The following is a 27,975-nucleotide window of genomic DNA, read 5'->3' on the forward strand; positions in this document are numbered from 1 at the left end:
CTTCATCATTGAGGAAAGCTGTGATGGTTCATGCGCTTCGTAAATTCTGGCCTTTTCCTGCGATGTTTGGGAAAGATGGGCTTTGTCTACTGTTTATCGGCCTGTGTTTTGCTGCGCCTCACGTGCTTCCTGCTCAAGTGACCCTCAAATGTATTTTATACAATGGACTTTTTATTTCCATTCTTGATTGATATTTATTACGGCCATTGGCCCGTCACACGACAGTTTCCCACCAACATATATATACTTAAACCTCCAAATTTAAAACAGCTAAAAACTTACAAGAACAGACAAGAACCAAAGCAAAATAAGCAAAAGACCCAACAACATACATTACAATAAATTTGCAACATAGACATCGTCTTCTGCTCATAAATTAATAAAAGACATCAGTGGTGATATCACCTAGTTACATCCTAAAACATATATCATGGTTTAAAAGGGTCATCCGAGCCGCACAGGAGTCCGTTTTTCTTCTTTAGGGATAGGACGCTGATCAAGAATCTGGCAACCGTGAGTGATCTTAGGGGATCTTCATCATTTAGTAGATATCTCAGTTTGGCTTCATTCCAATCATCGGCGATTCCCTTTAGATATGGATCAAGAAACTTGCTCCTGGCCGATGAGTGAGAAGCACAATCAAAGATTATGTGATGCAACGATTCCGGTGCCCCACAATTACAATCACATAAGAGCGATATCTGTCCATTGGAAAATCTATTTCTCAGCACGTTCGATGGGAAGGCGTTGAATCTTGCCTTTATAAAGGCATATCTATGAGTCGAAGAAGTTAAGGAATTCAAATAGTTTGGGAGCCTTAAGAGGGGTAATAAACCAAGGTTTTGAGGTGAGCAGGTACCATTGCCCAACACCATTTTCTGCTGCAAGTCCATCTCCTCTAGTTTACAGGTTACTGTTCTTTTAGCTGGAACTATGTCCTGCTCTAGTAATTTAGATGGGGAGATTCCCATTGCCGTAATTTTCAGTTGTAAATTTTTTACCCATGGGCTCTGGAAATCATCTCTCCACATACATTGTATCAAATACAAGTTTGGGAGATTGTGCCATAGAGATAACCAGTGACAGAGTATGTGCTTCCACAGGGCGTTTTCCAGGGATACAATATTAAGTTCCATGTGTAACGCTGTATTACTTACACAGTTGGGCAGTTTCAATATCCCTCTTAAAAACTGATTTTGAATAACCTGTAGGTGAGATAGGTTGACAAAAGTCCCCCAAGTTGAGATGGCATAAGCAATTGTCGGGATCACCTTGGCCTTGAACACTTTCAACGCCGATGGGATGTGGAGGGCTCCATCGGTGAAGAAGAATCGCAAGATCGCCAAGGAGATAGCTTTGGCTCTGTTTGTAACATAAGCTACATGGGCCTTCCATCTAAGGTTATGTTGTAACCAAACTCCCAAGTATTGGAATCTATAAATTGGTTCGATGACTCTCCCATCAATTCTCCAATTATGGAGTTTCCGGCTCTTTGAGAAAACTAGGATCTTAGATTTTCCATAATTAATTGTAAGGGAATTTGTGTTACAATATGATCCAAAAAATTTTAAGGCCCTCCTGAGACCTACTCTAGAAAAGGAGAGGATGACTGCGTCATCCGCATATAGTAACAGAGGGCAACGATAAAGTGCTAGGCGGGGTGCGTGAATCCTTTCTTGAGCCTCTGTTAGGGGAGTCCTCATGTCGCTTATGAATAAATTAAACAGGAATGGAGCCAATATACAGCCCTGTCGGACACCTCTGTTAATGGGAATTGAATTGGTGAGATCGCCCTCTGGAGTGAGTCTCACTCTGGCCACTGAGTTCTCATGGAGTTTAATTATTAGCCAGAGAAGCCTTCTGTCGATGCCCCAGCGGGTGAGTTTTTCCCAGAGGATGTTCCTGGGGATACTATCGAATGCTGCCTTTAGATCAATGAATGCCACACAGAGTTGGCCACCCTTTGGGGTGGAATATTTCCAGGCAAGATGCTGTAAAATTAGAATATGATTAATTGTTGACTGTTTTGGGCGAAATCCAGCTTGTTCGGGCCCAATTAATTTTTTCTCTTCGGCCCATTGGGTAAGTCTGTTCAACAGGAAGCGGGCATACAGTTTCCCCACTATTGAGAGCAGACTGATATTTCTATAATTTCCTGGGTCGTCTGGTGAGCCCTTTTTGTGGATTGGAACGATAATAGCGTCCTTCCATACTTCCGGGATCATTCCAGAGTTGTTAACGGCATCAAAAATGGTCGCCAGGACTTAAGCCCACCAGTCCGCATGGTATTTTATAGCTTCTGCCGGGATCAGGTCTGGCCCAGGCGCTTTCCCTGTTTTGAGTTTAACGATCAAATCATGGATGTCCTCCGGATCAGTGGGGGGCCAGAGGGGAAGCTGTTCTTGAAATTCATCTCTTGTGTTAGCAGTACAGTCAGTTGTGGCAAAATAATTTTTTAAGTATGATTCCCAAACCGGGGCAGGAATAATAGTTAAAGGGTATCTTTTAGTTCTTTGATTTACCAGGAGCCAAAATTGTCTGGAGTTCCGTAATGATGAGGCTTCTATGATTGCCCGCCATTGATTCACTTGCCATTCCTGTCTAGCTCCCTTTTGAATTTGCTTGTAGGCCGATTTTGCTTGGAAATATTCTTTTGGCAGGACCGTTGCTTTATATTCTTTGTAGATGTTACCAAGAAGTTGTCTAGCCTGTTTACAAGCACTATTGAACCACAATGCACCTATCTTCCTTTGTGTTCGATTTATTTTATGCGTCGGAACAGAGAAAAAGGACGATAGATCTTCTGACAGATTCGAGAATAGTCTTAGAGTTTGGTCATAATCGTAGTAGTCCTCAATTAAGCCTGAATATGCTTGTTTTAGCCCTTGTTGGAAATATGCTGAGTATTTTTGGGCCTGTAATTCGGACCATTTAACACTTTTGATTTGCAATACTGAGTTCGTAATCAGATGTGTTGGGTGCCTGTCTCCATCTGGGGTCCAGTCTATAGTCATTGTGGCGACCAACGGTAGGTGGTCGCTCAGTTGAATATTTTCAACTTTAAAATGGGAAAATTTGGGGAAAATGTCATGAGATACTAACATATAATCCAGGACACTGTTTGCAGAGGAGCTTATGTGTGTAAAATCACCCGGTACGTCTGGCGGGCAGTTCCCGTTTAGAATCACTAAGTTTAGACGTAGTACCAATTGGTAAAGAAGGGTTCCTGCTTCATTTACCCTTTTGTCTTTGGAAAGTCTTTGAGTATGGAGGGCGAGGTCATTAATGAATTCTGGAGTTATCCACCATTTGGCTTTGATTAAAGACTCCCAGTTTGTTGCAATGCGAGCATTGAAGTCCCCTGCTATAACATTGGGTATATTGGGGTATTTGGAGAGACAAAGAGTAAGATGTTCCTCCAAAATTCCCCATTTATTGTATAAGTCTGCAGTGTTGCCTCCAGGAGGAAGATAGACATTTGTTATAACAAGTTCAAAATTTTTCCCCGTAATCAGGGCTGTAATTGCAAAGGTGGAAGCATTTACAAGCGTGAGTTTTGCCTGTATTTTCAAGGAAATTGCTATAACTAATCCTCCACTAGGCCGGCCTCCTTTAGTAGACGGGCATGCCGGTAATGATGTAACATCAAAACCATTAATATCTACTCTCCCCTCTTCCCATGTTTCTTGTAAAAGAATTACTTGGTGTAAGTTTATTAGTTTTACAAGGTCCGGGTCAGATTTTTTCCCCTTCCAACCTGCTATGTTCCAGCTTAAAAAGGAGAACGGGGGGGGGGGGGGAGAGATTTGACTGGGGTTTGGGTAGTCACAATGGAGAAGGGGGGAACGCTGATCTTGGGTTGTCAGATTTAAAGAAGTCAGTAATTTTCCTTTGACTAATAGTAGATGACTTCTCTCCTTTTGACGCAGGTGTGCCTCTTGAGCTGTTTATAATTATGCTCTGCTCGCTCGGTCCTATAGGGGTAGTGTCCTGGTTTGGTCTGATCTCCTCTCTGAAATCCCTTGTTTTATCAGAGAGCTTATCACCTAGGGGGGCAGAGATTAGGTCGGTACAAGTTTTAGCTATTATTAGATTTTCCTTCCATGGGTATATCATCTTATTTATATGGCCCAAGGGGTCTTCTGTCCAGTCCGTATCGATAACAGATTGAACTTCTAGATCATCAGCTAGGGATTCTCCGTCCGATAATGATGACTCCAGGTCAGGCATTGAGGAATGTGTCGAAATTTTGTTTACATTTTGCTGTTCTTTAGTAGATATATCCATTCCGGTTGGTACAGGATGAGCTGGTTCCAAATTAACTAATGAAGGTGGCGGGACGATTGTCTGTATCGTTGCCTTGGATTTTATAGACCTATTTTGGGGCTGTGGGCTAAATTGGAGAAGGTCCACCGAGCCTTCAATGGCCCTGTTTGTTTGAATTTCTTTGTTTCCTATTTTACTTTTGGCCTGAAACATCTTCTCTCTTAATTTGTCTAATTTATTTATTATTTTTTCTTTTTCTTGTGATTGTAATTCATCAAATGAATTCATAAGGGCGCTTTCACCACTGGATATTCTGGAACTACCCAAATTCATTCCTAGTTGTGGGCTGCAGACGATCTCCTCCGTTCTCTGTGGGGAGAGCAAGATCTCTTTGTCTGGCGATTTTATAGAGCTTGTTTCTGAATCTAATGTCTCTTTCCCTTTTTCCACAAGTAGTGGATTTACTATGCTGTCCGCAAAAACCCTTGTGGGTATGATTTTTGTTTTTATGAATTTCCATTTTTCTCTTATTATTAATAAGGGTAATCTCAGCGAATGGAAGGCTAAAATAACTTTGTAAGGGCCATTTGATTGAGTTAGCGGAAGTAAAGCACGAAGATCGATATGAACTGTGCTTATTCTCAGGATTTTACTTAGGGCAATTTTAGCTCCTTCTAAGCTTGACCAGTCCCATATCTCTGACCTTATCGTTAGGCACACCTTCTTTGGTTGCAGTGTTAGATTTTGCTTACACATGAGATTGTTTAGTTTGTATTTTCTCATCCCCTTTGCCCCAGATTTTGGTGGGGCTATCCGTGGAGGTCCCCTCTGGTAGTTATTTTTGAGGGCAATTTTGGCATCCATATCCATCACTTTTTCAGTTAGCTTGGAAATTGAGCACGTCAGAAAGTCTATCTTTTTAAATATACAGTCCAGTGTCCTAATGACTAATTGTAAATGGGAGGACTCATTTCCCAGCTGGTTCTCTTTATCCTGGATCTTTTTTCCATCCACGTCAGACCCACCTTTAATGGGAGTGCTCGTTAGATTACAAGTGTGTAAGATGGTATTTTGGGGCTTGGGAATGGCTACATCCAAGTCACTTAGTGGAAGAAATCTATTGTGTGTAGTAACTGCTGCTTGAGGATTTGACTGGACTCTTCTTCCCTTAGCTTGTAGCTTGGGGCTAGGGAGAAGCAGTAATTCCTCTGCTTCTCTGAGGCGTTTCCTCTTGCCCATAGCCACAGTAGATATGAACTAAATAATATAAATAATACAGGAGAGAAGAAGGGAACTTCCTACCACAGTCAGTGATTTAGCTGTGCAGCTGAGTATTTAACTCCAGGGATTTCTCCACAGTTCGTTGAAGAGCTATAATAAGAGTAAAATTCCGATAGAGATTTACTCCTGTTGAGGGCTCTAGTAAATCTTCTCCAGCTCAGCCCTCTTCACGGTTAATTATACAAGTCAAGGGCTCTCAATTTAAATCTTTATCCGGTCCCCCGTCCCTCCCCTATTCGGTCTCTGGGGTAAGTGAAGGCAGGCTTTACTTAAAACAGAAGGGTCTCACCGCTTTGCGAACTTCCAGGCTTTTGTTTTGTTTAATTGGAACTTCCGTCTCCTTTCTTCTCACCTCTCTCTGCCGTAGACTTCTTCTTTGCCTCTCAAAGTGTAATTTCAGCAACCCGAAGCCTCACAGCCTCACAGCTTTCCACACTAGCTGGTAGGATGACGAAGTGCAGCTGGAGAAAGCGGCTCGGGAGGGAGGCTGGGTCCTCAAGCCCGTCGGGTTCAGCTGCTTGTCCAGGCACCTGAGGACTCCTATGGTCTCCTCTGGTCCTCCCCTGGCCTGGCTTCAAAACTTCGGCTTGGCTTCTTTCCCTTCCCCAAGTATTGAGACTCCGCTCAGACCCTGTCTCCAGGCTACAGCTACAGCAGCGGTGATCCAGTGCCCGGGAGTAATTTTAACCAACGCTTGCCTTCTAGTTCCTTGTGTAGCCGGTGATTCAGTGTCCTTCCAACAAGGGAGACAAATTGCTGTGTCACTTGTAGGTTTAAATGCCTTAGCTAGCAATTAAAACAGGTAAAAAGAAATTAATAAAACTGTTAAAAACTAATAAAAAACTGCACGACTAGCATGGAGCTTAGAGCAGGGCTGCCCTTGCCGGCGCCATCTTGGAAGCTCTCCCCCCACCTCTCGGGCGTGGAATTGGCATTTCTCCAGTTTGACCCACAGCTGATGCTCCTGCAGCCTTTTCAGCACTTTCTTGACATCTTTCAGATGCTGCTCCTCGTTCTCTGAGTAGATAAGTACGTCGTCCAGGAAGGCCACACAATTCTTGTACAGCAGGGACCCCAACACGTGGTTCATGAAAGCTTGAAATGTGCTGGAACCCGATTGTAATCCGAAGGGCATCACGAGGTACTCAAAGGCCCCCAGAGGGGTGAACATCGTGGTTTTCCATTCATCCCCCTCCCTCATCCTTATCAAATTGTACGCCCCTTGAAGGTCCAACTTGGTAAAAACCTTCCCTTTCCTTACCCTGGCCAAAATGTCATCAATTCTGGGCATAGGGAAGGTCACTGGTTCCGATACCCGGTTGACCGACCTATAATCTACGACCAAGCGGGGCTCCTTGGAGTCTCTTTTGTCCACAAAGAACACTGGACTGCCCCCCACCGCCCTTGATTCGCGTATAAAGCCCCTCTTCAGGTTCTTGTCAATGAACTTCCTCAACTCCTGCATCTCCCTGTCTGACATGGCGTACAGCTTACCCACTGGTAACTGAGCCCCTGGGAGTAGGTTGATCTGACAGTCAAAGGGCCTGTGAGGGGGTAGTCTATCCGCCTCTTTCTCACTGAAAACTTCTTCCAGGTCTGCATACTGAGGTGGTACTTATGGCAACGGAGAGGCCAAAGTTGCCATGAGTTCCAAGAAAAACAAACATGGAGTCCAGCACGCTTCCCTTTGCGCAGCTTTGCTGTCTGTCCGTGCTGATCCAAAAATCCTTCCTGCCTCTCCCTATTGCCGGTAGCAGAGATAAACACAGCGGTGAAGCAATTGCAGTAATAAATTCAGACACAAAGGCGTTCCTTATCTTCTTAGCCTTTAATCATGAAGTTTAACAGCATAACTTCAAACCTGGTGAAAGCTCACCCATCTTGCGTCCTCTCTCCGCAAAAGCGAAACCAGACTGAAACTCTCAGAGTCAATCCACTCCCATAAGAGTTTCTAACCACGCCTCAGGTAAGAGACGTCACACAGAACTCCTTAACCCTGTGAGTTCTGAAACCAATAACACCCCCTCTCGTCTCGAACCCTGAGGGAAACTGTGAACCCCTATTTACAGACCTCTTTGAGTTCAACTCACCTCCCATTGCCTTTTGCCTCCCACTGGCATCTATCCCAGGCAATTGTTGAATCCCTTCCACACTCCCAGAATCACACTGTGCGAAACCAACCCACGCACTGGTGACCTGAAACCTCTCAGGTGGAATCCCCTTTGTGGTCCGAGTTGACCGCCGGAGTACAACCTCGGGCGCTCCTCCTGACCCACTGGGGTCAGCAAGTGTGTCTCCAGCAAGCTCAGAAGATTCCCCCTCTGACTTGCTGCGTCTTCGGGCCTCCTGCACATGGCTAACAGGAGATGAAGGCTCGCTCTTGGGTTCCATCTTAACCTGTGGAGAAACCCACCCCTGTGCTTGACCATCATCAGCAACCTGGTCTTCAGCAACAGGCTCCGCCTTTGCCTCTCCTTCCTCCCTTTCTTCCTCCCCCTCAGAATCGGACAGACATTCTGAGAGAAAATCAGAACCAACCTTAGGCCGTGACCAACCACCCTGCTCAAAGAACTCAGCATGCTTGCTGACCAGCAGCTTGGTCTGATCACCCTCTGGGTATGCAAACTTCCACCCATTTGTCGCAGGATCATACCCACAGAAGATCATGTCCTGGCACCTAGGACCACCCTCCTTCCGTTGCGCTGTTGGTATCGGCACTGAAGCCCTAGAACCAAACGAACGGAAGAAATGCACCTGTGGCTTCCTCTTGTGCAACAGAAAATACGGTGTGTCACCTACATCGTGATTGTAGGACCTGTTAAAAACAAAGCTGGCAAACTTCCAAGCCTCACTCCAAAAGCTCTGAGGCAGCCCAGAGTCACACAGCAAAACCCTGACAGCTTCAGCCAGTGTTTCACTCCTGTGCTCTGCCACGCCTCTCTCTTGAGGAGACTTTGCACCCGTCACCTGGTGACGAATTCCCTTTTCCTTGAAGAATTCCTTCAGAGCAGACCCAGTGAACTGTGACCCACGGTCGCTCCTGAACTCTTGCACCTTGGTGGAGAACCTTAGTTCCACCTCCGCAACCCAATCCTGGATCAGTTGCGCTGCCTCCCTCTGTGACCTGAGAGAGAAACACCATAAATTCTGAGAAAAATCATCTGCCATTGTTAGCAGAAACCTGGCCCCACCCAGACTCTCACACTTCATGGGTCCTGTAAGGTCTGTGTGAACCAACTCAAAAGGTTTTGTGGTTACCCTCTTTACCCCGGGAAACCTGCACCTTTGAACCTTGCTGCATGCCCTGCACACTAGGGATCCCTCACATGGTGTGATTTTACAACCTTTGGTGCAGCCGGGCAACCTTTTAACATCTTCCGAACAAGCATGAGACATTCTCTTGTGCCATACATGAACACATGAATCATGACTGGGAACACTAGCACACTGCGCCTGTGCTTTTCCTGCATTCCCCCCACCCTCCAGAGGTGTCTCCAGAACAAAGAGATTGTCCTTGCCTTCCACGTTGACAAGCAGCTTCCCCCCTCTGGAAATAGAACAGGTGTTATTTTCAAAACAAATTTTGTACCCTTCTTTTACAAGAGCTGGTACAGATAACAGACAACAATACATTCCTGGCACAACGTAGATCTCCAGCTGCGCCTGCAAAAAAGGAACATACACGTCAACAATGTCAGAAACTTGCTTTTGGGAACCGTTTGCAAACTGCACAATTTTCCCATCCAAAACAGCCCTGCAGTCCCGCAGCCCCCCAGCAGGTGTCTCTCCAATCAGGTGATGACTCGCTCCACTGTCGATTATAAACTTCACAGCTGTGTCCCTGCTGGAATTGTTCTGTAGTGTTGCCATGCCAACAAACGTCCCGCTGCACCCCCTGTCCTTGGCAGCGTCCGAAACCGCGGAGGTCCTGTGCTCTCTCCGCTGATTTCACTGGAAGCGTTATATGTCAGGGATGTGTATACCTGTGAAGAGATCCAAGATTTAGAACCTCAAAGCCAAAGTGAGAGCATTTGGGTCAAAATTAAGGGAGAGAAACATAACAGAGACCTCATTGTGGGAGTTTAGTATAGATCCCCAAGCCAAACGGAGGACATAGATGATGCCTTCCTGGAACAGATGGCCAAGCATGCAAAAGGAAGGGAGATAGTAGTAATGGGGGACTTCAGTTACCCGGATATTTGTTGGATTTCAAACCCGGCCAAGAGCATAAGGTCAAACAGATTCCTCACTGGCCTTGCAGACAACTTCATTGTCCAGAAAGTGGGAGAAGCAACAAGAGGAACAGCCATTTTAGATCTGGTCCTAACCAATGTTGATGACCTGGTTAGTGGGGTAGAAGTGGAAGGATCATTAGGCGCGAGTGATCATGCTCTTCTGAAGTTTACTATACAGCGGAAAGGAGCAGCCAAGCATACTAGGACTCAATTTCTTGACTTTAAGAAAGCCGACTTCATAAAACTTAGGGAAGTGCTGGGTGAGATCCCATGGACAGTAATACTAAAAGGAAAGGGAGTTCATGATGGCTGGGAGTTTGTTAAGAGGGAGATAGTAAAAGCACAACGTCAGGCAATACCAATGAGATGGAAACATGGAAGGTGACCTAAAGAAGCCAGGGTGGCTATCTAAATAACTTTTAACTGAGTTAAGATTAAAAAAGGATGTGTACAAAAAATGGAAAAGGGGGGAAACCACCAAAGAGGAATTCAAACAAATAGCCAGCACGTGTAGACACAAAGTCAGAAAAGCTAAAGCACAGAATGAACTCAGGCTTGCTAGAGAGGTTAAAAGCAACAAAAAAGGCTTTTATGGGTATGTTCGTAGCAAAAGGAAGAACAAAGAAACAGTGGGGTCACTCAGAGGAGAAGATGGTGACACAGAAAGGGCTGAACTCCTCAATGCCTTCTTTGCCTCAGTCTTCTCCGATAAAGAAAACAATGCCCGACCTGAAGAATTTGGAGCAAATGATTCAGCAAAGGAAACACAGCCCAGAATAACTAAGGAGATAGTACAAGAATACTTGGCTAGTTTAGATGTATTCAAGTCTCCAGGGCCAGATGAACTTCATCCAAGAGTATTAAAAGAACTGGCAGATGCGATCTCAGAACCACTGGCAGTCATCTTTGAGAATTCCTGGAGAACAGGCGAAGTCCCGGCAGACTGGTGGAGGGCAAATGTTGTCCCTATTTTCAAAAAGGGGAAACGAGAGGACCCAAATAATTACAGCCCAGTCAGTCTGACATCAATACCAGGGAAGATTATGGAGCAGATCATTAAGCAAACAGTCTGTGAGCACCTAGAAAGGAAAGCTGTGATCACCAATAGTCAGCATGGATTTCTGAAAAATAAGTCATGTCAGACTAACCTGATCTCGTTTTTTGACAGAATTACAAACCTGGTAGATGAAGGGAACGCAGTGGATGTAGCCTACCTTGATTTCAGCAAGGCATTTGACAAGGTGCCCCATGCTATTCTTATAAAGAAGCTGGTAAAATGCGGTCTTGACTATGCTACCACTCAGTGGATTTGTAACTGGCTGACTGACCGAACCCAAAGGGTGCTCATCAATGCTTCCTCTTCATCCTGGAGAAGAGTGACTAGTGGGGTGCCACAGGGTTCTGTCTTGGGCCCGGTCTTATTCAACATCTTTATCAACAACTTGGATGATGGATTCAAGGGCATCCTGATCAAATTTGCAGATGACACCAAAGTGGGAGGGGTGGCTAACACCCCAGAGGACAGGATCACACTTCAAAACGACCTTGACAGATTAGAGAACTGGGCCAAAACAAACAAGATGAATTTTAACAGGGAGAAATGTAAAGTATTGCACTTGGGCAAAAAAAATGAGAGGCACAAATACAAGATGGGTGACACCTGGCTTGAGAGCAGTACATGTGAAAAGGATCTAGGAGTCTTGGTTGACCACAAACTTGACATGAGCCAACAGTGTGACGCGGCAGCTAAAAAAGCCAATGCAATTCTGGGCTGCATCAATAGGAGTATAGCATCTAGATCAAGGGAAGTAATAGTGCCACTGTATTCTGCTCTGGTCAGACCTCACCTGGAGTACTGTGTCCAGTTCTGGGCACCACAGTACAAGAAGGACACTGACAAACTGGAACGTGTCCAGAGGAGGGCAACCAAAATGGTCAAAGGCCTGGAAACGATGCCTTATGAGGAACGGCTAAGGGAGCTGGGCATGTTTAGCTTGGAGAAGAGGAGGTTAAGGGGTTATATGATAGCCATGTTCAAATATAGAAAAGGATGTCATATAGAGGAGAGAGAAAGGTTGTTTTCTGCTGCTCCAGAGAAGCGGACACGGAGCAATGGATCCAAACTACAAGAAAGAAGATTCCATCTAAACATTAGGAAGAACTTCCTGACAGTGAGAGCTGTTTGACAGTGGAATTTGCTGCCAAGGAGTGTGGTGGAGTCTCCTACTTTGGAGGTCTTTAAGCAGAGGCTTGACAACCATATGTCAGGAGTGCTCTGATGGTGTTTCCTGCTTGGCAGGGGGTTGGACTCGATGGCCCTTGTGGTCTCTTCCAATTCTATGATTCTATGATTCTATGATTCAAAGATGATAAAGCTCTGATTGGGCTTTTTTCAAATTGGTGTTTTTGGGGTTAGAATGCACATTCAACCAAAAATCGCAGGTGACATGTTTGTTACCAGCCCAAATCAAGCATAGGTGTTTTGGTTCCATCTCAATAGTAAAAGGACGAATAAGCTTCGATTGCTCTTTCGGTGTTCATTCACCCACAAATAGCAAAGTTGTGCAATAAGCCTAAACAAAGCCAAACAGGTTGTTTTGTTTTCCAACTACATAGAAAAAAGAATTTTGGATTGCGTTTACTTCATTTCGTGTTTTTTGCTTTTAATGCACATTGACACAGAAATCGCAAAGTGTGTGTAATGAGACCAAAATAACACAACACCATCTTTTCGCTTCCATATGCATAGAGAGAAGACATATAAGCTTTGATTGGGCTTTCTTCAATTCACATGGTGTTATTTGGGTGTGCGCCAGAATCACCCCAAACCAATGGAAAAAAGGTATTTTGGGTTCCATCTACATAAAAAGAAGATGATAAAGCTCTGATTGGGCTTATTTCAAATTGGTGTTTTTGTTTGTTTTTTATGTTTTTTTTAAAGATATTTTATTAAATTTTCACAGTAAAAGACAAAAAAAGTACGAAATCACACAAAACAAAAAACAATACGATACAAAAATACAGACATAAAACATACAACATAGTTAAACCAAACTTCCATAACCCTCTTTCTTGACCCCCCTCGCCTCTCCCTTTCCTGTGTTCCCATTTACCAAATCATGTTCAGCAATGCTTCACCTTCTCTCAGAATTTGTTTTAAATTAAACTTTTCAGCTATTATGTCTCCAATTTTACCCTTTGTTATCAAATATTTAGATATTTAAACTTGACATAATATTATTCAAATTTCATCTTTGTTCTTATAGTTCAGTTATTTTCATATTTCGTTCAACTAGGTTACTAATGCCATGTTGTCTTTATATCCTGCATTATTCTAACATTCATACATTTTACAGTACTTTTGCAAATAGTCCTTAAATTTTTTCCAGTCCTCTTCCACTGTCTCTTCTCCCAGGTCTCGCATTCTGCCAGTCATTTCTGCCAATTCCACGTAGTCAATCAGTTGCATCTGCCATTCTTCCAGAGTGGGCAAATCTTCTGTCTTCCAGTACTTTGCGATGAGTATTCTTGCTGCTGTTGTCGCATACATAAATAAAATTCTGTCCTTCTTTAGCACCCTCTGGCCAACAATGCCCAAAAGGAAGGCCTCTGGTTTCTTAGGGAAGGTATATTTAAATACCTTTTTTAGTTCATTATTGTCAGAGCTGCCCAGGGTCCCAGCTCACAAAGGACCAACGCCAGTCCGTTGTTATATACAAAAGTCTTTATTGAAGTTCAGTTTGTCTTTCACATCAGGAGCGTGCAGCTCTACGTCTGAGACTCTAGACCGCCGAAGCTCCGTCTGAGTTTCCTCCCTCCAGACACCAGTTTAAGACCCTAGCCTTGCTCCACCTCTTCCTTTGCTCTTTCCTCCTCTGGGTCCGCCTGTCAGCTGGGGTCTCGCCCTTCCTAGACTCTTCTGACGCTGAGTCCCCTGAGTCTTCCCCCTGCCTCCGGCGGGCTTTAGGACCTGGTTCCCCATCCGGGTTTTCTGCTGTCCCGCGCGCCTGTACATTCGAACTTGGCGCGCGCGCCCAGCCGGCAACCCTCCTCCTGACCGTTACACTGCTCCTGTCACTGCTTCCCCCTTTGGGGAGGCCAGCTGGACCTGACCTCCCCTCTGTTCCCCCACTCTCCGACAGAGGCGTGGTCAGTCCCGACTCTTCTTCTCTCCCTGCTGGAGGAGACGCTGCCCCTGACACCTGGGACTCTTCCCCCCCACTATGCTCTGGTGGGGAAGCTGGTCCTGATCTCCAGCTGCTGCTTTGGGAGTCCCCGCTGGCCCCTTGTTTCTGGTGTGTCTCCCCTGGGACCCCCCTTGCCCCCTACGCTGCCCTCAGATCCTTCCCCTTCGCTCTCCATCTCCTCTCTCCCCTGTACCTCTGCTCCTGAGCCCCTGACATCCATCCTGCCATCGAAGCCCCCCTTCCCCCCTTCCCCTCTTCTGGGGCGGGTTCCTGGTGCTCCAGTGCTGTGGGGGTGAGTGCGGGATACAGTTCCTTCCCCCCTGGCGTGCAGCCGACCAGTTGGATCCGGCCAGCCCGTAATGGGCTCGCCGACGTCGATCTCCTCTGCTTCCATCTCTCTGCATTCGTGTTCGAACCCAAGGTCCTCCCCCAACACGTCCATGTCCGTCTCTCCCCGTTACCTCGGGTGATGCTGCGTGCCAGGGCCCCCTTAGCAGTTCCCTGCTCCACCCCACCTCCGGTTGAGTGTCCCACCAATAAGAGCGGTCTGTGGCAGACCCCAAGAGTGATCCCTCCGGGGAGCTTGTGTCTGGCGCCGTTTCCTCAGCAGATGAGAACCCCTGGAACGTGCTGGTTGAAAGTGTGGGTGTGAAAATCTGCCGGCATAGGTCTGTGCGGGAAGAGTGCATGGAACTCGTCTTTGAGGTAGTGCTCCTCCAAGGCATAGTCCGGCACCCACCTGTTGGCGCTGGCCGGGGTACCTTCCCTGGCGAGGAGATATTCAACTCCCTCTTTCCCCCATCTTGAGTCTAAAATCTCCGTGACCTCGTTGAGTGGTGCCGCCCTCGGTGACCCCTCCCCCGTTGGCGACTTTCTAAGTGGGCGAGGTGCGGTCCCTGGCGCGTGAAACCTGTGGGGTTCCTTGTAGGGTGTGAGGACTGACCTATGAAATACCGGGTGCATTCTGGAGCCCTCCGGGAGTGTCAACCGGAAGGCCACTGGGTTGATTTGTGCCTCGACTTGGTATGGCCCTAACTGCTTGTGTTTGAGCTTCTTCTTAGCTAACGTTCTGGCCGGCACTGCCTGGGCCGCTAACCAGACCCAGTCCCCCACCTGGATGTCTTCCCCGACTCTCCTGTGCCTGTCTGCCTGCACTTTGTAGGCGTGTTTTGCTAGTTCCAAGGTCCTTCGGAGTTGCTCGTGGACCTCCTGTAACTCTGCTGCCAAGTGCTCTGCTCCCCATGGCTCCCCCTCCCCCTTCGTCTCTAACCCCGGGAAGGTTCTGGGATGCCGCCCATTGTTGGCGAAGAACGGTGTCACCCCTGTAGACCCATGCTTCATGTTGTTGTAGGCAAACTCGGCCAGCGGTAGGTAGTCAACCAAGGTCGAGGGCTGTTGATTCGCGTAGCATCGCAGGTACTGCTGCATGATGGCGTTGACCCACTCCACTTGTCCGTTGGTCTGCGGGTGTCGTGCCGACGCTAAGTTGATCTTGACGTTCAGGATGCCCAGCAGCTTCTGCCAGAAGCTCGAGACGAATTGGCGACCCCGGTCAGACAGGATGGACCGTGGTAAGCCGTGAACTTTGAACACCTGGTCTATGAACAGTTTGGCAGTCTGTTCCACTGTGGCCACCTTCGCGCAAGGAATGAAGTGCACCATCTTGGTGAACAGGTCTACGACCACGAGTACCACTGTTTTGCCTCGCGAGCTGGGCAGATCTGTGACAAAGTCCAGGGCCACTTTCTCCCACGGTTCGAGCGGCGTCTGTAGTGGTTCCAGCAGTCCCACCAGCTTCTTGTGCACTGGTTTGGCCCTTTGGCATGTGTCACACCTAGAGACGTAATCCGCGACTTCTCCCCTCATCTGGGGCCACCAAAAGTCTCTGGCCACCAATTCCGCCGTCTTGTCCTTGCCGAAGTGCCCAGCACTGGGCGCGTCGTGTAACTGCTGCAGGACTTTAGCTCGGAGGTCGTCCCCAGGCACGTAGAGAGCTCCTTTGCAGGTGAGCAGTCCGTCGCGTATCTGGAACTCGTCGTCCTTCGCTGTGCCTCTTCGCACCTCCTCCATCTTGGATTGTGCGAAGGCATCCGTCTGCAGTGCGCGACGCACTGCGTCCAGGTCCACGGTGGCTGAAGCGCATGCCCACGCTTTCGGTGCAAAAATGTGTTTGGCCGCCACCAGTGCCGCTTCCTCGAGATACTGCGATTTCCTGGATAGTGCATCTGCCATGACGTTGTTGTCTCCCGGGATGTATTCTATCCGGAAGTCGAAATCCGCAAAGAACTCCGCCCAGCGGATGTGTCTCTGGTTCAGGAACCGCGCCGTGCGCCAGTACTCCAGGTTCTTATGGTCCGTGCGGACCTGCACAGTGTGTCTGGCTCCGATGAGGAAGTGCCTCCACGCCTTGAATGCTGCATGAATGGCCAGCAACTCCCTGTCCCAGATGGTGTAGTTCTGTTCCGACTTGCTGAGTTTCCTGGAGTAGAATGCGCAGGGCCTCCAGTTCCCTTGCGGATCTTGCTGCAACAGGACCGCCCCCACCGCTCTGTCTGATGCATCAGTCTCAACCCTCATTGGTTTGCCGGGGTTTACGTGTAGCAGCTGTTCTTCGGACGCGAAGAGATGCTTGAGTCTCCGAAAAGACTGTTCCGCCTGGTCCGTCCAGGTGAACTTCTTCTTCTTGGAGCTGAGGGTGTCCGTGATAGCCGTCGTCTCCTTCGCGAACCCCTTGATGAACTTGCGGTAAAAGTTGGCGAAGCCGACGAACTTCTGGACCTCCTTCCGATTGCGCGGGCTCTTCCAGTCCAACACCGAGTGGACCTTGGCGCTGTCCATGGCGAGTCCCTTGTCGGACAGCTTGTAGCCCAGGAAATCCACCTCCGTCACGTCGAACTGGCACTTCTCCAGTTTGGCGTAAAGTCTGTGCTCCCGTAGTCTCTGCAGGACCTCCTTGACGTCTCCCTCGTGAGCCTCCTGCGATTCCGAGAAGATCAGGATGTCGTCTAGGAAGCATACGCACTTCTTGTAGAGGAGGCCCGCTAACACGTGGTGCATGAAGGCTTGGAAACAATGGGAGCCATTTTGCAGACCAAACGGCATAACTCTATATTCATAGGTGCCTAAAGGCGTAAACATGGCCGTCTTCCACTCATCGCCCTCCCGCATGCGTATAAGGTTGTACGCCCCTCGTAGATCCAACTTGGTGAAGATCCGTCCCTTCCTCACCGTCGCAAGCAGGTCGTCGATCTTGGGCATGGGGAATGCTGTGGGCTTTGTCCTGGAATTTATGATCCTGGAATCAACTACGATTCTCCGTTGGGGCGTGTCTTTCTTCTTCACGAAAAACAGGGGACTGCCCCCCACTGCTTTGGATTCAAGTTGTGATCTATGAACTCCCTGAGTTCTTGCAGTTCGTCCTCAGACATGGAATATAGTTTTCCAGTCGGCAGTGTCGCCCCCGGTAGGAGGTCAATCGTGCAGTTGTAGGGCAGGTGGGGAGGCAGCTTGTCCGCTTCCTTCTCGCAGAAGACCTCCAAAATTGCCTTGTACTTGTTGGGCACCGCCTGCACCATGCCTAGGTGTAGCTGCTGTTCATCTTCCTGTCCCTCCTCTTCCTGGCCGGTTCGGATGCAGTGTTCTGCGCAGTAGAAGGAGCAGAAGGTCAATTGCCGCTGGTACCATGCTAATGCCGGGCTGTGCCTATCCAGCCAACTCATGCCCAACACTATGGGCGTGTCCGACAGGTGGGTGACATTGAAGCTGATGACTTCGCAGTGATTTCCAATTTGCAGTACCATAGGCGGCGTTTGCTGTACCACCTGTCCACCCAGTAGCTCCCTGCCATCGACCGTGACAACGTTTAGGGGCATCGTGGCTGGTAGGAGCGCTATGCGATGTCGCCTGATGAAGTCCACCCCCACAAAGTCTGCATTACTACCAGAGTCAATGGTAATAGGGACTTCCAGGGTGAATCTATTTGGCAGCTGGAGTGATGCGGTGAGTTGCACCACTGGTTTGGGTGGGAGGGGGTCTGTGGGCTGCAAAATCTCTGGGGACTGCTTCACTGACTCGCCTGGCTGGGCCCCAGTGCCTCTGCCTCCAGCCAGGCTTCGTCGTTTCCCTGCAGCTGTTCCCCCTGCTGAACTGCTCCTCTTACTGTTGCTGAGGCTGCAGTGTGCTTCTGGATCCTCTGGGGACACTCTTTGGCCATGTGCTGTGCACTGTCGCAGATGTAACACTTCCTGCTCCCTCTAGGAGCCTTCGTCTTGACTGCTCCTGGTGTTTGGGCTCTGGTCGCTGTCTGAGCCTTGGCACCACCGATCTCCATCGGCTCTTCTCCCTCCCCCAGTGGAGGCGTGGAGTGCGCGTGCCCTGTTTCTCTGGGTATGAAGGGAGGTGTTTTGGCCGGTGTGCGTGCCAGACGACCCTCATCCCTGCCCCAAGGGCGTTCTTCCAGGCGTACCCCTATCGTCAGCGCTCTCTGGACGACTTCTGTGGTAGTGGTAGGTCTCTCCCCCCTCGCCAGCTCATCTTTCACGGGTCCATTTAGCCCCTCCCAGAACAGATCCCTCACGGCATCAGAGTCCTTCTCCCAGCCCAGCACATTTACCAACGCAAAAAAGTGGGAGTGATATTGTCTCACCATGGCTTTGCCCTGCTGCAGCCCGTGCGTTTCCCTCCTGGCCACATCCACATCTACCGTTGATTTAAAACAAGCGTCCATAGCCTCGATAAATGCGTTTGAATCCTGGAGGGCGGGATCATTTTCGCGCCTGTCAGGGCTGCCTCAGGTCCCAGCTCACAAAGGACCAACGCCAGTCTCTCTTTATATACAGAAACGTTTATTGCAGTTCATTTTTCGTTTCACAGCCGTTTCACGTCCGTAACGCTAGACCGCTGAAGTCCCCTCTGAATCAGTCCCTCCCCTGCACCAGTTTAAGATGCTTGCTTTGCTCCACCTCCTCCTGTCTTTCCTTTTCCGCAGGGTCTTTCTGCCCGCTGGAGTTTCGCCCCTCCTGGATTCCTCTGACACTGAATCCCCAGATGGCTCTCCCTCCCTCCTGCGGGCTTTGGGACTTGGCTCCTCCCCCGGGCTCTCCGTTTCCCCTCGCGCTTGCACATTTAAACTTGGCGCGCGCGCCCAGCTTCCAACCTTTCTCCTGATCGTTACATCACTCCTCTCACTGCTCCCCTCCCCTTCCGGGAGGATAGCTTATTCTGACCTCCCCTCCGTTCCTGCCGACGGAGCTGCTTCCCCTGACACACTGGAACCTCCCCCCCTTCGCTATGCTCTGGAGGGGAAGCCGGTCCCGATCTCCAGCTGCTGCTTCGGGATTCCCTATTTGCTCCTTCCCCCTGATGAGTCCCCCCTGGGGCTCCTCTTGTCTTGGCTACAGGCGCCCCCTCCTGGGAATCCCCCGATTCGCTGGAAAGGCTCATGGAATCCCTCGGGCCACCGTCCTCCTCTTCCTCGCTGTCCTCGGACTCTTCCCAATAGTCCTCCCTCTCCTGCCTCCCATGTGCCTCTGCTCCTGAACCCCTGACATCCATCCCCCCTCGAAGCCCCCCCTTCCCCCCTCCCGCTGCTCGGGTGCTGGTTCCGGGTGCTCCATTGCCATGGGGGGTAATGCTGGAAACAGTTCATTTCCCCCGGTCTGCCGCCCCCCAACTGGATCCGGCCAGTCCTTGACGACCTCGTCTACGTCGATCTCCTCTGCTTCCAATTCAGTGTATGTGTGCTCGAACCCGGGCTCCTCCCCCAACACGTCCATGTCCGCCTCTCCCCCTGTTACCTCGGGCGATGCTGTTTGCCAAGGCCACCTTAGCCACCTCCTGCTCCACCCCACTTCTGGCTGATCGTCCCACCAGTAAGAGCGGTCCGTGTCCACCCCCGAGCACGATCCCCCCCTTGGAGACTTCCAGTCGGCGCCAGCGTTTAATGGCTGTCCTTTCTCCGAGCTCCGGAGAAGGACTGCTCCGTGAGTTCGGGTCTGACCCGCTACGGCAAGCGGGGGACCCCTAAAATCACAGGCGCAGAAGCCTGTGAACAAGGAGACTCGGTGGGAACCAGAAGCGCCCCCCTTTACTGCGAAAGAGCCTTTTTAAAGGCTCCGGAACGGCATCGGGAGTGAGCATGGTGCTGAGAGTCGCAACCCAGCCCGCGGAGTGAAGCCGCGTTGCCATGAACGGAGAGCGCCGATTCCTTCCTGTAAATTGAAATTCGACTGAAAAACCCGTGAGTAGGACTGAAAGATTATTTGGGACTTTAAAACTAAAATTTAAAATTCAGCTGGAAACGGGAAAGGCAAAAAATAAGGAAGTCTGCCTTCCCCCAACTGCATGACAGATTAAGCAACGAAAACACAAAGCTGCATCTGAAGGAAAATAATCTTATGACTGCTTAACCTTGGCATTGGACATGATCTCCACTCTAGCAGGCAGGGGCAGAGGGGAGAAAAAGTGACTTTATAACCTGCATGACTTTTTAAAAGAGAAAAGTTTTCCGCTGCCTTAATCCCCTGAGACGGACTGTCAAAATAAGATACCAGGAACTGTATTTAGAACTTGATACAACTTGTTACAAAGTTATACTGTGGAAGCTCTGCTTGTTACAGTGTTGGGACTTTGCTGCAACAACTCTTTGGATAGTGTGGACAGAGTAATTATATAGAAAAAGTGTTGCAGCACTTATATTGAGGAATCCTGGTCTCTTTGTTCTTTGTTTCCTTCACTTGGACATTTTGGTTTGCTCCCTCTAGAGGGTTGAGAAGTAACAGTTGCAGAGCAACGGATTAAGACAGTGGGATTTTCCATCAGGAAACTGCTCCTGTGAGAACGTCCTTGGGACATGAGCGGCCCAGCAGATGAGATAACTACCAGAGCTAAAGCAAAACAACAACAACAAAAGAAAAGAGGCTCAATATCAAGCCTAACACCGACAGGAGCAGCTGGGCAAGAAAAAGTGACAGCTGTTTCAATGGATTCAATGACACAGGCGTTACTCAAGTTAAATCAATCTTTAGAAGCTTTGACAAAGCAGAGTACAGAAAATTCACAAAAATTAACAGCAAGGTTGGACTTGAATACGAAAAGTGTGACATCTAACATAGAATCTATAAATAAGCTGATTGAAGAAAACTCTGCAACACGTAAAATCGCAGAGGACGCCAGACATATTGCTGAAGAGACACAGGAAAAACTAGAACCAATCTCCAGAAAAGTGTATGAACATGATGCGACCTTGTCTTTGCTGGAATTACAGAGAAAGGAGAGAAACCTGAAATTAAGACTAGTTCCCGAAAGTGAAGGGGACAGCCTTGTGGAGTTCCTCACACAAGAGTTTTCTGACTTTTGGCAGGAAGAATTGCAGGAGGAAGAATTTAAGATAACAACAGCATTCAGATTGGGCAGGAGACAGAACAGAAAGACTCCGAGGGATTGCCTGATTACTTTTAGATCCAAGGAAGAAAGGGACAAAATATTAAAACTACATTGCCAAAAGGCCTTGGAAATTGAAAACTCTCATATACAAATCTTCAAGGACATCCCTAAATATATTCTTGAGGTGAGAACCTTCTATAAAGATCTGGTCTACCTGCTGAAAAGGAACAACATACTTTTTAGGTGGGAGTTCCCACAAGGACTGTCCTTTAACTACAAGGGAAAGAAGGTGAAAATAAAAACAATTCAAGACAAAGAGAAGTTTTTGGAGAAAAACCACGAGGATTTGCAGAAGGGAACGGTAGACCCAATTCCAGAGGTAAAAGGGGCGGTAGATATCTTGAATCTATCGTTTGGACTTAAACCACCATCAGAGGAAGAGCAGCAACTTGGAGCGGTAGGAGGAGTAAATGACAAATAACAAGATGGCCCTGCAATTCCTTAGCTGGAATTGTAATGGGCTGAACATGCCCAGGAAAAGACGTCAATTTTTTCATATTCTGAAAAGAGAAAAATTGGATTTGATTTGCTTACAAGAAACCCATGTGACAAGGGTACACAGGAAATTACTTATAAATAAAAGACTAGGACAAGAATTCATCTCATCGGATAAAGTTAAGAAAAGAGGAGTGGTGATTTATGCAAAAGAGAAATTGGCCCCAAGAATGATGTTTAAAGACGAACAAGGAAGATATTTGGCAATTGAAATACAAATACAAGGAGAAAAACTGTTAATTGTTGGAATTTATGCACCAAATGAAGGGAAGGCGGAATTTTTTAAGAAGCTGCATGGAACTCTGATGGACTATTTGGACTATAATGTAGTAATCATGGGAGATATGAATGGTGTGGTTTCTACAAATATGGACAAGGCACAAAGACAGACAATCTCTAAGGAAGGGAGACTTCCGAAGACCTTCTTTGAAATGACTGAAAATATGGACTTGATAGATATTTGGAGAACAAGGAACCCACTCGAAAGAGAGGGAACTTTCTTTTCTCAAGCAATGATGACCTGGACCAGAATCGATCAAATCTGGATTACTAGTGGGCTGGCTCCAAAGATCAAGAATATAGAAATCTGCCCCAAGACTTGCTCTGACCATAACGCCGTGAAGATGGAAATGAAATTTATAACAACTGGTCAATTTAGATGGAGGATGAATGACACCCTGTTTCGAGATGAGGAGATCCACAGAAAGGCCCAAAAAACCTTAAAGGACTATTTTGAATTAAACCTAAAAACTGATGTAGAAAAAAGAGTGATCTGGGACGCAAGTAAAGCTGTGATGCGAGGATTCCTAATCCAACAAAATTCAGTAAAAAAGAGAAAGCAAAATGAGAAGAAGGAAAAGATCCTGGAAAAGATAAAAGAAGGAGAGAAGAAATTGAGATCAAAACCAAAGTCCCAGGAGATTTTGAGAGAGATCAAGTTATACCAGACACAATATATGGAACTGATGAACCAAGAGATTGAATGGAAGATAAAGCAAATGAGACAAAAGACATTCGAATCTGCAGATAAATGTGGTAAGCTTCTGGCTTGGCAATTGAAGAAAAGACAGAAACTAAATACAGTTACAAACCTAGAAGTGGATGGAAAGAATATATCCAAACCCAATGAGATTAGAAACTGTTTTTTGAGCTACTTTAAAAAATTATATTCACAAGGACCGCAGAAGGAAGAGGATATAGATGAATTCCTTAAAAAATATGGACTACAAAAAATCTCTCATCAAAGCAAGGTGGATCTAAACCAGAGAATAACAGAACAAGAGATAGAGGGTGCCATTCAGAACATGCAACTGGGCAAATCTCCAGGACCAGATGGACTGACTTCCAGATACTATAAAGCTTTGAAGGAGTGGTTGGTACAACCGTTAAAGGAAGTCTGTAACGAGATTCTAGAGGGGGAAAAGGCGCCAGAATCGTGGAAAGAAGCTTATATTACACTCATACCAAAGACAGAGACTGAAAAGACTCAGCTTAAGAACTACCGCCCAATATCATTACTCAATGTGGATTACAAAATCTTTGCAGACATTTTGGCAAAAAGATTGAAAAGAGTGTTGATGGAGAAGATTCACAAGGACCAAGCAGGCTTTCTCCCAAAAAGGCACTTATCAGACAACGTGAGGAACATAATAGACATTTTGGAACTATTGGAGGTGAATATAAACACTAAAGCAGTGCTGATATTTGTGGATGCGGAGAAAGCCTTCGACAATATTTCTTGGAGTTTTATGAAAAAGAATCTTCATGGGATGGGGGTAGGCCAAGGATTTGAGAATGGTATGGGTGCGATATATTCTGAACAAAAAGCTAAGTTGATTGTAAATAATGTGATAACTGAAGAATTTAAGATAGAAAAAGGGACACGACAAGGGTGCCCAATTTCCCCATTGCTTTTTATATCAGTCCTGGAGGTTTTGCTAAATATGATTAGAGATGACCAGCAGGTTAAAGATGTACAGGTCGGAGCAAAACATTATAAGTTAAGAGTCTTTGCAGATGATTTGGTACTTACTTTACAAGAGCCAGATACTAGTACAAAGAGGGTGTTGGAGATAATTCAAGAATTTGGTCAGGTGGCCGGATTCAAACTGAACAAACAAAAGACTAAAGTTTTGGAGAAAAATTTAACAGGTATGGAGAGGGAGAAATTCCAGAATGAAACAGGTTTGACAGTGGTTAAGAAGGTGAAATACCTAGGGGTTCATCTGACATCTAAAAATCTGAATTTGTATAAAGACAATTATGAAAAATGTTGGTCAGAAATCAAAAAAGATCTAGAAATATGGTCAAATTTGAAACTGTCAATGTTAGGCCGAATTGCAGTTATTAAGATGAATGTATTGCCTAGAATGTTATTCTTGTTTCAAACTTTGCAGGTTCTTGACAAGATGGACTGTTTCAAGAGGTGGCAGAAAGACATTTCAAAATTTGTCTGGCAGGGCAAAAAGCCCAGAATAAAATTTAAAATATTGACAGATGCAAAAGAAAGAGGGGGATTTGCCCTGCCGGATTTAAAATTGTATTATGAAGCAGCAGCGTTTTGCTGGCTGAAAGAGTGGATGCTCCTCGAGAATACAGATATCTTGAATCATAGAATCAGAGTTGGAAGAGACCACAAGGGCCATCGAGTCCAACCCCCTGCCAAGCAGGAAACACCATCAGAGCACTCCTGACATATGGTTGTCAAGCCTCTGCTTAAAGACCTCCAAAGTAGGAGACTCCACGACACTCCTTGGCAGCAAATTCCACTGTCGAACAGCTCTTACTGTCTTGGATTATCTTGGATTTAGAAGGTTTCAATAATGCATTTGGTTGGCATGCATACTTATGGTATGATAAAATTAAAGTGCATAGGGCCTTTAAAAACCATATTGTCAGAAAAGCATTATATAATGTCTGGATAAGATATAAAAACTTGCTGGAAAACAAAACCCCTAGATGGTTGTCACCCTTGGAGGCTAAGGCATTGAAAAAGCTCAATATGGAGGCCGAATGGCCAAAGTATTGGGAAATCTTGGAACAAGACGGAGATAAATTGAAGTTACAGAGTCATGAGAAATTGAAACCCAAAGTACGAGATTGGCTCCATTATTATCAAATAATGGAGGTGTACAAACAAGATAGGAAAATTGGCTTCCAGGTGGAGAAATCAAAATTAGAAACTGAATTGTTAGAACCCAATACTAAGAACTTATCAAGAATGTATAATTTGCTGCTGAAATGGAATACACAAGATGAAACAGTTAAATCAGCTATGATTAAGTGGGCACAGGACATTGGCCATAATATTATGTTTGCTGACTGGGAATGGTTGTGGAACACCGGGATAAAATTTACGGCATGTAATGCTTTAAAGGAAAATATTATGAAAATGATCTATAGGTGGTACATGACCCCAGTCAAGCTAGCAAAGATTTATCATTTGCCTGATAACAAGTGCTGGAAATGTAAAGAATCTGAAGGTACTTTCTACCACCTTTGGTGGACGTGCCCAAAGATTAAGGCATTCTGGGAAATGATATATAATGAAATGAAAAAAGTACTTAAATGTACATTCCCTAAGAAACCAGAGGCCTTTCTCTTGGGCATTGTCGGCCAATTGGTGTTAAAGAAAGATAGAATTTTCTTTATGTATGCTACAACAGCAGCAAGAATACTTATCGCAAAGTATTGGAAGACACAAGATCTACCCACCTTGGAAGAATGGCAGATGAAAGTGATGGACTATATGACATTGGCTGAGATGACTGGCAGAATCCGTGATCAGAGGAAAGAGACGGCGGAAGAGGATTGGAAGAAATTTAAAATTTATCTTAAGAACTATTATAAAATTGATGAATGCTAAAATGTCGAGGTGTTGAGAAAGAAAAAGGGATTACAGTGACATAAGAATAAGTTGAAGAAAAGACTATGAGGACACATATTTGATAAAATTATTTAGAAGCTGCTGAAATAATCTTGGAAATTGGGATGCAGAAAGGGGAGGTATGGAGGAGTCTGAGAAATGAGGGTAATGAAAAAAAGGTTAGGAAATTATACATGTTTGTTTGTCCTTTTATTTGTTTGTATTGTTTAAAAAATGCTGTAAAACCAATAAAAAATTTATATATATATAAAAAAAGAGCACAATCCCCTTGGAGGGCTCGATTCCGGCGTCGTCTCCTCTGCGGAGGAGAACCCCTGGAACGTGCTGGCGGAAAGTGTGGGCGTAAAAAGCCAGCTGTCGAAATAATCCGCTGGCATGGGCCTGTGTGGGAAGAGTGCATGGAACTCGTCTTTGAGAAGCGGTTCCTCCAGAGCATAATCCGGCACCCAACTGTTGGCGCTGGCCGGGGTACCCTCCCTGGCGAGGAGATATTCTACTCCCTCCTCCCCCCCATCTCGAGTCCAGAATCTCCGTGACCTCGTTGAATGTCGTAGCCCTCAGTGACTTCCCCCCCTCTGGTGACTTTCTGCGTGGGTCTGGTGCTGTCCCTGGCTCCTGAAACCTGTGTGGGGCCTTGTAGGGTGTGAGCACCGACCTATGAAAGACCGGGTGCATTCTGGAACCTTCTGGGAGAGTCAACCAAAAAGCTACAGGATTGATCCTGGCCTCAACTTGGTATGGCCCTAGCTGTTTGTGTCCTAGCTTCTTCTTAGCTAACGACTTGGCCGGCACTGCCTGGGCCGCTAACCATACCCAGTCCCCCACCTGGATGTCTTCCCCTGCCCTCCTGTGCCTGTCTGCCTGCTCCTTGTAGGCGTGTTTAGCTAGCTCCAAGTGCCGTCGGAGTTCCTCGTGGACCTCCTGCAATTCTGCTGCTAAGTGCTCAGCTCCCTGCGGCTCCCCCTGTGCCGTCGTCTCCAACCCCGGGAAGGTTCTGGGATGTCGCCCATTGTTGGCGCAGAACGGTGTCACCCCCGTTGACGCGTGCTTCATGTTGTTGTAGGCAAACTCGGCCAGCGGTAGGTAGTCCACCCAAGTCGCAGGCTGTTGATTGGCGTAACATCGCAGGTACTGCTGCATGATGGCGTTGACCCTCTCCGCTTGGCCGTTGGTCTGCGGATGCCTCGCCGACGCTAAGTTGATCTTGACGTTCAGGATACCCAGGAACTTCTGCCAGAAACTGGAAATGAATTGGCGGCCCCGGTCGGACAGGATGGACCGTGGCAAGCCGTGAACCCTGAACACGTGGTCTATGAACAGCTTGGCGGTCTGTTCCGCTGTGGCCACCTTCGCGCAAGGAATGAAATGCGCCATCTTGGTGAACAGGTCTACAACCACAAGTACCGCCGTCTTGCCTCGCGAACTGGGTAGATCAGTAACAAAGTCCAGCGCCACCCTCTCCCACGGCTGTAGTGGCGTCTCCAGCGGTTCCAGTAGTCCCGCTGGCTTCTTGTGCACTGGTTTGGATCTCTGGCAAGTGTCACACCTGGCGACGTAATCCGCGACCTCTCCTCGCATCTGGGGCCACCAAAAGTCCCTGGCTACTAAGTCCGCCGTCTTCTCCTTGCCGAAGTGACCCGCGCTGGGTGCGTCGTGCCACTGCTGCAGGACCTTCGCGCGGAGATCGTCCCCCGGCACGTAGAGAGCACCTTTGCGGGTTAGCAGGCCGTCGCGTATCTGGAAATCGCCGTCCTTTGCTGTGCCCCTCCACAGTTCCTCCATCTTGGATTGCGCGAACGGATCCGTCTGCAGCGTGCGACGCACCGCGTCCAGGTCCACGGCGGCTGAAGCACATGCCCATGCCTGCGGTGCGAAAATGTGCTTGGCCGCCACTGGTGCCGCTTCCTCGAGATACTGGGGTTTCCTGGAGAGCGCATCTGCTATGACATTGTTGTCTCCTGGGATGTACTCTATCCTGAAGTCGAAATCCGCAAAGAACTCCGCCCAGCATATGTGCCTCTGGCTCTGGAGCTTCGCCGTGCGCCAATACTCTAGGTTCTTATGGTCCGTGCGGACCTGCACAGTGTGTCTGGCTCCGAAGAGGAAGTGCCTCCACGCCTTGAAGGCTGCATGAATGGCCAGCAACTCCCTGTCCCAGATGGTGTAGTTCTGCTCCGACTTG

At 47.3% G+C, this 27,975-nt stretch overlaps 1 pseudogene across 1 annotated transcript in view; it reads left to right on the top strand.

The window, feature by feature from the left end:
* The window catches only part of LOC308578315 (protein CIMAP1C-like), an 841,760-nt pseudogene that overhangs the window by 433,985 nt on the left and 379,800 nt on the right, over nt 1–27,975 (top strand). The gene's annotated exons all lie outside the window — the stretch shown is intronic.

The sequence above is a fragment of the Podarcis bocagei genome (assembly GCF_964188305.1).
Source record: "Podarcis bocagei genome assembly, chromosome: W".
Classification (NCBI taxonomy): Eukaryota; Metazoa; Chordata; class Lepidosauria; order Squamata; family Lacertidae; genus Podarcis; species Podarcis bocagei.